This window comes from Moschus berezovskii, chromosome 12 (genome assembly GCF_049115385.1).
Source record: "Moschus berezovskii isolate FMDL1 chromosome 12, NW_MosBer_1.0, whole genome shotgun sequence".
In the NCBI taxonomy this organism is placed as follows: Eukaryota; Metazoa; Chordata; class Mammalia; order Artiodactyla; family Moschidae; genus Moschus; species Moschus berezovskii.
The window spans coordinates 76,011,293-76,023,807 of NC_142471.1; positions in this window are offsets into that span (position 1 = coordinate 76,011,293).

Sequence of the window (12,515 nt, forward strand, 5' to 3'; positions counted from 1 at the left end):
GAACATCTGGAAAATTTCTTCTTGGACTACAGGTGAAAGGGCAAAGTCCTTAACTTCCAAAATCCCCCCAGTCTGGCCTTCTCTCGTCTCCCTAGTCTAACCTTCACTTCCCCGCTTCATGCTCCTTCCTACGCGTTCCTCTGCCATGTCCTTGCTCACACGAAATCCTCAGTCCAAAGTCATATCCTTCTTGTTCATCTAAACCCATGTCCATTGATTCAAGTGTTCTCTGATTCTTCCAGCTGTAAGAATTTCTCTCTTTCTCCTAAACACTTGCCTCTTTCTCCCCTACAGACTTTACATCTCTCCTATATTATAATTATTCCTGAACCTGCTTTATTTCCTCTCTTAAGTCGTACATTCCTTTAAGGCTAGAGGAATATGGACTTTCACAGGGCATGGATTTAGGGATTCAAATCCATCTAAACTTGATCTCTGAGGTGCCAGGAGCTGCTAAGTGTCATCTCAAATTGGATAATAGCTCAATACATAGTACGTGCTCAATAAAATTTGTTGAACATTATTTGGTTTTTTCATTTTATTTCAAGGCATAGTACGTGCTCAATAAAATTTGTTGAACATTATTTGGTTTTTTCATTTTATTTCAAGGCCATTTCAATATTTAAACCTTGTCTTCCATCTTTATTGGTTAATTTATTTTAAAACTGGCTTTTGGAGTAATATTAGCTAATACGAAAACAAATCTGTGAAATAGCTGAGAACGTCTGTGAACATTTTAGGGAATTTTCTTTTATAAAAGAAAAATAAAAACCTAGATAGCATATTAAAAAGCAGAGACATTACTTTGCCAAAAAAGGTCCATCTAGTCAAGGTTATGGTTTTTCCAGTGGTCATGTATGGATGTGAGAGCTGGACTGTGAAGAAAGCTGATCGCCGAAGAATTGATGCTTTTGAACTATGGTGCTGGAGAAGACTCTTGAGAGTCCCTTGTACTGCAAGGAGATCCAACCAGTCCATTCTAGAGGAGGTCAATCCTGGGTGTTCATTGGAAGGACTGATGCAAAAGCTGAAACTCCAATACTTTGGCCACCTCATGCGACAAGTTGACTCATTGGAACAATAAGACCCTGATGCTGGGAGGGATTGTGGGCAGGAGGAGAAGGGGATGACAGAGGATGAGATGACTGGATGGCATCACCGACTTGATGGACATGGGTTTGGGTGGACAGGGAGGCCTGGCGTGCTGTGATTCATGGAGTCTCAAAGAGTCGACACGACTGAGCAACTGAACTGAACTAAAAGTCCAAGACTCAGGATCTCTCAGCCATCATCAAGTGTGCTATCACCAGGAGAAACTCAGCTTTTTTTCTTTTTTGGCTGTGCCCAGTCTTAACTGCAGCATGAGTTGCAATTTAGTTGAGCTTCTTGACCAGGGACTGAACCCTGAGCCCCCTGCACTGGGAGCATGGAGTCTTAGTCGCTGGACAACCAGGGAAGTCCCAGCAGAACCTCAGCTTTGAAGATAGAATTTTTTCTATGACATATTCTTAAAGCCCTCAGATGAAAATATGCTGAACTTGAAATATTTTCATCTCATTGCTTTAAACCCGTATTCATTTAACTACCAAAACACACACCTAATCACGGCATATATTTAAAGCCATGAAATATTTACAGTGCAATGCCTAAGGCAGATGATGGATAGTGTATTCATTCTATGCTTCAGTAAATTCTGGATACAAAGACTCAAATTGATGCTCTCAAATGACTGTGTCAGTGCAAACAAGCTTCCCTTAAAAGACAGTTCTTCCTCACCAGAGTTTGATTTCCATTCTGAAATATGGTCTTCTCTAGATACATCTTAGCTGACAAACAAAGCTAGGCCCTAGCTCTTTCCTACAGTCATCAAAGTCCATTCTGCCTTGTGACTGAAAATCTGAACAGCTAAGACTCTTCCCATTGCTGGTAACATGTAAGAGCTACCCCATCAAAGACTCTGCCTAGGTACATATTTGCTAATAAAAATTCTCCATTGAATTTCCCAGAGTTCTGAACAAGCCCCCACTACTTACCCAGACCTCTTGCTAAAACTTCTCTAAGGCAAGTTTCTCAGCTGCTTCACCTCCCTGGTCTGCCTTCTCTGACCTCTAGGTCAAGGTGCTCAACAGACTGGCTCAAGGTGGCTTTATCTCCCTAATCAAGCTACAAGCCCCGTAAGAATGGGGACCTTCATCATAATTGTGTCTATAATGCTCACACATCCTAGCATCTTGCATCACTTAATGTTAGACCTATCTTGCTTTGGGATGTAACTTGTGATTGAATTAAGCACCGCATGCCCAGCCCTTACAGAGCCTAGCTTGCAACATCCCCCAGAGACGGCAAAGAGCTTGAGGCTCTGGAATTGCATCCTCGGCTAACTGAGCATTTATATGATAACCTGGCACTCCAGATCACTGTGTCATTCTGCCTCCTACCATCCTGGCAGGCTGAGAAAACTGAGGTTCACATGACTTTCCCAAAGTCACTTGGTCAATAATGAGGAGATCCAGGATTTAAACTCAAGTCACTCCGACAAGCAAGCCTGTGATTGTGGTCACTAGGCCATGATGTAGGCAGATAAGGAAACAGAGACTCAGAGAGGTCTCATAGCTGGGACAGGAATTGTCCGTCCGACCAATGAGGAAACAGATCCAACTGCCCCACCTCCTGCCAGCCAGTCCCCCATGTCTCCCTGCCTTCTAGTCTCTGCGCAAACCCCTGTTCTGCAGAGGTTCCTGGTTACCCACGAGGTAAGCCTTTCCCGCTCTGCAGCCTCTCAGAACTTATCAGTTCTCTTGGGTGCTGCCTCAGCTGCCCGGGAGTATATGATGGACTGCTCTGAGAATATTCTTAACTCATCTGTGTGTGTGTGCACGCGCGCGCACATACATGTACACAGGGGCATGTGTCCTTTCCCCAACAGCTTTCTGTTCCCTGTGGCAGAGAGACTTGGATGGTCTTCACAGCACCGACCTTGGAGCCTGCACACAGGCCCTGCACACCGTGGCATTAAACAGCTTCTGTCCTGGACACGCTGAGGGAGACAGGAGGGCTAATGACTACAGGCAGGAGACAAGAAGATGCAGGAACAGTGGCAAGTGACCTGTTGTGGATAAATTATATTCAGACAAAATGCAGAGTAAGAAATGCAGTAGCCATCGGAGAGATTCAGAGTTCTAGAGAAAACTTCCAGTTTGGGTTATAGGAAAAATCCAGGCAGGCTACAAGGAGAGGGTGACGTTTCCTCTGGGCTTTGAAGGATGGTAGAAGTTGGGCATCTGGGAGGGTATGGGTGTCTCAGAGGGCAGCAGGGACAAATCTCGGAGGTGGGTATCACAGGAGGATGTGAGAGAGAAAGATCAACTGGCTCACCCAGCACAGGCAGGGTGCAGCGGCGGAATGAAGTTGGTTAGGCAGGTGGGGTCCAGGTGGTAAAGCTGAAACAGCTAAACTAGAGGTTTGAGATCTAGTCTGTGGACTGTAGGAGGTTTTAGAGCAGAAGAGTGATGCAATCGGAAATGTGCTTCAGAAAATATTCAATTGCTATTCACGTGGAAAATGGACTGGAAAGGAAGGGGACTTGCAGCAGAGATACTGGTATGAATAGGTCAAGAAGAAACAAGGCTCTGGAACAATTAGGGCAGAGGCAGTGGGAAGGGAGAGGAGAGGGTTTCGGGGGGCCCCAGGAACAGGATGGATAAACGGGGTAAGGGAGAAACCCATCAGGACCCCTGAGAGGCTGGGAATAGCATAGCACTTATTGGATGTTCACTAGTGGTGGGCACCTGGTGCAAGTCTCAGCCCACAGGATCCTCACTACCCCCTAGAGGGAGGCAGCCCCATTCCACAGGTGTGCTCACCGACACACAGGAGGTTAAACTACCTGCCTAAGCACACTCCGCTGGTTAAAGGGCGCAAGGATTCGAACTGGAACATCTGTTGCCACACCCGACACGCTTCATCACAAGACTGGACTGATTCACAGTAACTGGGAAGCTGAGAATTCAAGAAGGTCAGGGCAGGAGGCAGAGAAGGCAATGGTGGTCCACTCCAGTGTTCTGGCCTGGAGAGTCCCAGGGATGGGGAAGCCTGGTGGGCTGCCGTCTATGGGGTGACACAGAGTCGGACATGACTGAAGTGACTTAGCAGCAGCAGCAGGGCAGGGGGTGCTGAAAAGCCAGAGAAGAGCCCGGAGCGCATCAGAGAGCTGGAGGCGACCCTGCACCCTGCGGAGTCCAGGCATTGAGGGAGGAGGGAGCCTCGGGAGCTGCTTACCAAGCGCTTACCTCACACCCAGAGCCAGTACCAGGTACTTTAAGCGCTTCCCTCTCTGAAGCCAGCAGCTGCCCTATGAAGTAGGTACAATTACTCTTATTCCTCTGATTTCTGATGAAAACATTGAAGCTCAGGGCTTGTGTATAGATGAGGTTCTGGAATTTAAAGTCACACCTGTTTTTTATCAAAGCCTGAGCTCTGAATCAACACTTGGCCAAAACTGACACAAAGTTAACACAAACGAGCAAAAGAGGCCACCGTACATGACTACCAAGAAGCAATGTGACCAGATAGCTCAACATCCATGTCAGAAGACCTCAGAGAGAGCGCAATGGGGTGCTAGTCCCAATTATGCTAAGAGAATGTGGGTGAGATGGGACCGTCCCAGGCAACCTACACATGTGTTCATCTGGCTCAAAGGACACTGGCTTTAAAACACAAATTAATTAAACAACAAAGTAAAATGGTAGTGAGGGTGGAGTCAGATAACAGTGAGTGGAAGAAAAATAGGGACATGAGGAGCTGGAAAGAGTGCAGAGGGATTCGGCTTCCTCAGTTCAGTTCAGTTCAGTCACTCAGTCATGTCCGACTCTTTGCGACCCCATGAATCACAGCATGCCAGGCCTCCCTGTCCATCACCAACTCCCGGAGTTCACTCAAACTCATGTCCATCGAGTCGGTGATGCCATCCAGCCATCTCATTCTCTGTCGTCCCCTTCTCCTCCTGCCCCCAGTCCCTCCCAGCATCAGAGTCTTTTCCAGTGAGTCAACTCGTCGCATGAGGTGGCCAAAGTATTGCAGTTTCAGTTTTAGCATCAGTCCTTCCAATGAACACCCAGGCCTGATCTCCTTTAGAATGGACTGGTTGGATCTCCTTGCAGTCCAAGGGACTCTCAAGAGTCTTCTCCAGCACCACAGTTCAAAAGCATCAATTCTTCGGCGATCAGCTTTCTTCACAGTCCACCTCTCACGTCCATACATGACCACTGGAAAAACCATAGCCTTGACTAGACGGACCTTGGCTGGCAAAGTAATGTCTCTGCTTTTTAATATACTATCTAGGTTGGTGATAACTTTCCTTCCAAGGAGTAAGCATCTTTTAATTTTGGCTTCCTCAGAAAGTCTGAAAATATTGAAAATAACTTGCGAGTCAGCAGGACCTGCCTATCTGTGACTGGGGACACAGTTCTTCCAGTCCTTGTACAGGGCCCAGCGTAGGCACGTCCCATGTACATAGTGATTCATTAATCAGGACCAGGAGGGGTTGTTTGTTGGAGAGAAAAATACTGAATATATTTGTAGTCAGAAGGATCAGACTCTATGGTGGGGGCGGGGAGGGGGGGAGATAAAAGATGCAAATACAAAAGAATTCAAAAACAATTTGATTATTATAAATTAATAATACCCTCAAGTGTATAAGTGGACAAAGAATTTGCCTTGAAAAGGAGAAGCTTCTTCTCTAAAGAAATAATAAAATGAAGCTGTTGTGAGCAAAGGACTTGCCGGTTGAAGTAGACAGCTCTTCAGCAGAGGGAATTGAAGAGCCTCGGGGTAAGGACAGCTCCTGTGGTGAGGGTATCAGCAACACCCACTCCACACTTCAACCATCAACTGAGCCCCACCAGGTGAGCCTCTTCACCTTCCTTGAGCCCCACCCCCCACCCCAGACAGCCAGGACCCTCCCCGCACTAGCGCAGCCTCCAGCTACGCGGTTCCTAAAGAACAAGGAAGCCGGAAGCAGCAAGGGGTCCCAGAGATAAGCTTCAAGCTGCAGACTCACTTTGGCCAGTGACTTGCTCTGTCACCCAGAACGGGTGCCTCCCTTCTCAAGGGCTCGGTTTCCTCCTCTATCAAACGTGGAGGCTGAACTTGATCAGTGGGTCCCAAAGAACTAAAAACTCAGAGTAGGCAATGAAGCATGTGTTTTTAACACTTAATTCCTGTATAAGGCATACAGAAATGTACAAGTTTTTTAAGTGCAGAGTTCTCTAGATTTTCACAAACTGGACATGCTATGAAACCAACCTCCAGATGAGGAAACAGCATCACCAGCAGCTTTAGAGTCTTCCATGCCCCCTTCCAGTTACTTACCACCAAGCCCTGGTAACCAGATCCTGACCTCTGGCTACAAAGACCAGGCTTACCTGTGTCTCCTGGAGGGAGCCGCACCTGTGCTCATCCTTTCTCTGTGTGACTCCTGGAGGGTGCCCTATTTTGTGCCTGGTTTCTTCCATTTAGCATCTTCCATGGTGCTGTGTGTAATAAGGATGTTTGCAACAAAGCAATCCCCCAAAATGGGGAAAAAAAAAAGTGAAGCCAATCGTGGTCATGTATGGATGTGAGAGTTGGACTGTGAAGAAAGCTGATCGCCGAAGAATTGATGCTTTTGAACTGTGGTGCTGGAGAAGACTCTTAAGAGTCCCTTGGACTTCAAGGAGATCCAACAAGCCCATTCTAAAGGAGATCAATCCTGGGTGTTCATTGAAAGGACTGATGCTAAAGCTGAAACTCCAATACTTTGGCCACCTCATGCAATAAGTTGACTCACTTGAAAAGAGGCTGATGCTAAGAGGGATTGGGGGTGGGAGGAGATGGGGACGACAGAGAATGAGATGGCTGGATGGCATCACCGACTCGATGGACATGAGTTTGAGTGAACTCTGGGAGTTGGTGATGGACAGGGAGGCCTGGCGTGCTGTGATTCATGGGGTAGCAAAGAGTCGGACACGACTGAGCGACTGAACTGAACCGAACTGAACCATGAGTTAAAATGTGTTTAAGTTAACTGACTGTCCTCTATTCTGAGAGGCTGTTTGCGTACCTATTTTGTAATAGTGTCCTGGAAGTTTGGTTGGTTTTTATTTTGTTTAATGATTGGTATATTTGGGTTTGTCCCTGTTTAGCAAATTCTCTCTTTAAATTATGTTGGCTTGAAATTTGACTGGGCCAGGATGGTGGGCACTGCTGGTCTGAGCTCTAGGGTTCTGGACCCTGTGATGTACTGGGCAGAGTTTCAAGTCTCACCTTTCTGATTGGAACCCCCTCTGATGGCTGACTCTGAAAGGAGAGAAGTCAACAGATTTTCAGCTGTTCTGGGAAGCTGCAGAACTAAAACGTTTGACTTTACTTGAAAGGAGAGAGAAATCGGGGGAGAGATTTGTAGCCTCCATGTACTGGGTCCACACAGTGACCCATAAACAATAGCTTCAAATTCTCTTTTTAAAAAAGACTGCTGTTCAGTTGATGGAGTGAGTGAAGTTGCTTAGTCGTATCTGACTCTTTGCGACCCCATGGACTGTAGCCTACCAGGCTCCTCGGTCCATGGAATTCTCCAGGCAAGAATACTGGAGTGGGTTGCCATTTCCTTCTCCAGGGGATCTTCCCAACCCAGGGATCGAACCTGGGTTCCCTGCATTGTAGGCAGACGCTTCATGTCCAATTCTTTGCAACCCCATGGACTGCAGCAACCCGTCTCCCTGTCCTTCACTATCTCCTGGAGTTCACTCAAGTTCATGTCAGTCCTTATAAGAACTTTGAAACAGTATGCCTCCATTTCTTCCTTAGTCCTTAATGCTGTTGTTTTTATATTTTAATAACTTCAGTCAGTTCAGTTCAATCACTCAGTAGTGTCCGACTCTTTGCAACCCCATAGACTGCAGCACACCAGGCTTCCCTGTCCATCACCAACTCCCAAAGTTGATCAAACTCATGACCATTGAGTCGGTGATGCCATCCAACCATCTCATCCTGTCGTTCCCTTCTCCTGCTGCCTTTAATCTTTTCCAGCATCAGGGTCTTTTCCAATGAGTCGGCTCTTTGCATCAGGTGGCCAAAGTATTGGAGTTTCAGCTTCAGCATCAGTCCTTCCAATGAATATTCAGGACTGATTTCCTTTAGGATTCACTATATAAACCATACTTTCCTCAGATTTTATACCAAGTCCATCTCCTCTAAGCAGTACATAAAGGTACCAGTTTTCAACATCTTACCAATATGTTGGAACTATCATATCTAAAATTTTATGTCAATGTGGTATTTATGAAATGATATATCATGATTATTCTTCATTTCCCAGACAAAATGTTTGAGCTAGAGCATCTTTTCATTGCTATTCAGTCATTAAGTCGTGTCCAACTCTTTGTGACCCCATGAACTGCAGCACTCCAGACTTCCCTGTCCTTCACTATCTCCTGGAGTTTGCTCAGACTCATGTCCACTGAGTCAGTGATGCTATCCAGCCATCTCATCCTCTGTCATCACCTTCTTCTCCTGCCTTCAATCTTTCCCAGCATCAGGGTCTTTTCCAATGAGTTGGCTCTTCACATCAAGTGGCCAAAGTATTGGTGCTTCAGCTTCATCATCAGTCCTTCCAATGAATATTCAGGATTGATTCCCTTTAGGATTGACTGGTTTGATTTCCTTGCAGTCCAAGGGATTCTGAAGAAAGACTTGATGAGGCTTTTTCAGGCAAGAGAGAAGTCTGTAACCCACTCACAGGACAGGACCAGGAAACAGAGCAAGAAAGCATCAGTTCAAGTCTGACAGTCCTCAACCCAGGGTTTCAGGGAAGAGGAGGATAGGCCATGGGCTGTGTCCTCAGGCCCTCAGAGCCAAAGCGGAATTTTGAAGAGATGGCAGTGCCTTGTGACAGGCACTCAGGTTTAAAAAAAAGAACATGTTGCACTGACTTCTGGGGCAGAAGGTAAGAAAATGGCCCGAGCTGCTATAAACATACCAGTTGTGGTGGAGTTTGAGCCTGTCTATACCAGCATCCATTCAACATGCACCCTATGGAGAAACCTCAAAAGAAAAACTAGTCTCCTTCCTGCCCTGAAGGAGCCATGGAAGCAAACGGACAAACATGAAACTAAGAAAAGTAAGAAAATCCCAGTGTTCCCAGTTCTCAAGAAATAATTGTCTGGTGAGATGATGGTGTCTGTGATGGAATCTTCCATCAAGATCAATTTAAGGAGAACTCCCTTCCCTGAATGTGTGCAGTTACAGAGGCAATTGAATCTCCCCACCCCTACCATCTCGGTCCAATCCATTAGCTCTAATTTTGCCCACATGGTCACTGTTAGTTTTTAACATAATTATTGTTAAATCCAGCACAGATACAAAACACGTGAAAGAAATTTGAGGCCTAATAAACAATAACAAACACCTTATAACCACAGCCCTGTGTTACTCCATTTCTTCTTCTCCAAAATGTTGCTGCAAAAGCTAATGGCAATCTCATATATTTTCTGTGTGACTGGATCATTCGTTTGACTACTAAAGAATTCATTTTCCTTTAAGGTAGAATAATTTTTCTGATGGTTATTTTGGGGTTCTCGAATCCATCAAGCACCCCTTCATAATTTCCTTCGGTGTCCTTCTGCACAGCTGCTGACAACACTGGTTACCCTGCACTGACTCAGTTTAAGAAGGTGAAAAATTCAGGACATGGATGATTGTTGACAGTTGCACAACAATGTGAATATACTTAGTGCCACTGAAATGTACAGTTAAATATGGTTAAAATTGTTTTATAATATATGACTTCTACTACAATTAAAAATATATATTTTTAAGTTTGTGGGGATGCATGTCCCCTATACTTGGTATAAATCTCACCCATGAATTTTAGTGTGCTATGCCGGCTTCTCTCTGTTTTTAGGGAATGATTTGAAGAGATTCAAAACCTATGACACAACGGCCATCACCTTGCCAGGATCTGAATTTTTGTATTCAAATTCTGATCCTATGAGTTTCTCATTCTTTGTACTCCATCTGCTTTCAGGAACCAGCTACCACAGTACTGGCATTAAAATTGCCAAGCACCCTTCCTGTCTTCTCCCAGCCCTCTGACTGCCCACTTCTGTCTCTCCCTAGGAGCCAGCAGGGCTCAAGCTAAAAGGTGTCACCAAAGGCAGCCTGTGAGTCTTTGTGTCATTGTTGGTATAAATCCCCAGCTGCCAGGAAAAACCAAGGGCAAGCCCTCTGTCACAGCTTGTGAGTACGTGAATACATGCTCCAACCTGACGATAAATGGTTGTTACTGCGGGGTGGCTAAATGCTGGCACTGGCCTTTAGGCTGGATAGGTGCTGACAGTGAGGTTGGTGGGGCAGGCCCCTCTCACAGCATAAGTAACACAGATTTTTTTTTTTTTTTGCTGAACTGTGTCTTCGTAGTGATGCTCAGGCTTCTCACTGTGGTGGCTTCTCTTGTTGCAGGACACAGACTGACTCTAGGGCGCATGAGATCAATAGTTGTACCGGAGCTTAGTTCCTCCACGGCATGTGGGATCTTTCTGGACCAGGGATCAAACCCATGTCCCTGGCATTGGCAGGCAGATGCCTAACCACTGGACCGCCAGGGAAGCCCCCCACAGATGGATTTTTAACCAGAGGGTGAGCAAGCTTCCAGAAGGCAGTCTCTGGGCTATTCACAGCAGAGGCCCCATATCATAGCCATTTTTGAATCCCATCTTGTACCTCAAACTTCAAGAGAAGGTAAAGGAAGCAAGGCAAAGACACAGAAGAGCAGCTTCCATGAAATTCTTCCACAAATTTAGCATAATGCCTGCTTTTGCACCCAAACTTTTGTTTATAATTTAAGGTGAAGAAGACTGATTCATTTGATCCTCATTTTTATCTCCCCCTCATCTCCTCTGAGCTCTTGCACATCACAGTTTTATTTTGGTCCTTGGTCTTTTGGGGGTCATCTCGCCTAGTTTATGGCTCTTGGACATCATGCCAAGACACGCAGGTCTGGTCAGGAAGCTCTTGGCACCAGGAAATTTTTGTTTCTTGGGCTTGAGCCAATTAAATCAAACTCTGTTCAGAGGCTGCTTTGGGAAGTGACAGGCTTAAACAGCCTGGTGAACGAACAGTGGAGTTGCCGTCACACTTGAGTTACAATCTGTTTAAACTCCAAAACAGCTGCAACTCACAGCTCCCATTTCCTGAGAAAGGGGAATTTTCGGGATGTCACAGAGGAGAAGATGGTCTGAGTCCTCAAGGGGGTGAGGGTGGGGCTCCAACTTTCAGGTGGATGAGAGGCTGATTAGTAAGTTCTATCATCAGAGGGAAAAATGTCTGTTTTAAGTCTAATCTTATGGAACATATTAGAAATATGAGCAAGGGTGAACCAAAGGCATTCAACAATTGATCTCTGGCTGATCAAAATATATCCTGTTACTATGCGGCACTGCTCCTGTGTTTTCCTAGCTTTGTTACAAATATAGCCGGAGAACTGGCTGTCTATCTTGCTTCCTCCCACACAGCAAGCTGGAATCAATGATCCTTGGGAGGAAAGAAGGCAGGAGGGGTGGTGTAAATGTTGACAAGTCCATTCGTAGGTATTCTGTCAATTTAGGTTCACCCTATCAGTCAAGTTTTCTTTGCTGCCACCCTGGTTCAATACAGACTGAAAGTGAATGTGTTAGTTGCTCAGTCGTCTCCAACTCTTTGTGACCCCACGAACTGTAGCCCACCAGGCTCCACTGTCCAGGGAATTCTTCAGGCAAGAAGATGGGAGTGGGTAGCCATTCCCTTCTCCAGGGGATCTGCCCAACCCAGGGATGGAACCTGGGTCTCTTGCATTTGCAGGCAGATTCTTTACCATCTGAGCCACCAGGGAATCCCTAGTAAATACAGATTAGTTCATTTTCTGCTCCCCAGCTGGACAAAGTAATGGGCACTGGCCCATGCCAGCCATGCTTTGGTGAAAAGCCAACGTATCCAAAGATGATTTGATTTACCGCCCAAATCAAAGATGTAATTTAAGATTCAATGAGACTGGTTTTAAAAAGATATAGCCATGCAACAGAATAGTCTACAGTCATTAAAAACAATTGGATCTATGTGTACCAATATGGAAAACTAACTTTGTATATATATTGCCAAGTTAAAAAAGGAAATCGCATATGTATAGAATGGCCCGATGTTTGTACATATGATGTGCATGTGTGCATAAATATTCTTTTATCTGTGCACACACATTCTACATACTGCTGCTGCTGCTAAGTTGCTTCAGTCTTGTCTGATCCTGTGCGACCCCATAGACGGCAGCCCACCAGGCTCCCCCGTCCCTGGGATTCTCCAGGCAAGAACACTGGAGTGGGTTGCCATTTCCTTCTCCAATGCATGAAAGTGAAAAGTGAAAGTGAAGTCACTCAGTCGTGTCTGACTTAGTGACCCCATGGACTGCAGCCTACCAGGCTCCTCCATCCATGGGATTTTCTGGAGTGGCT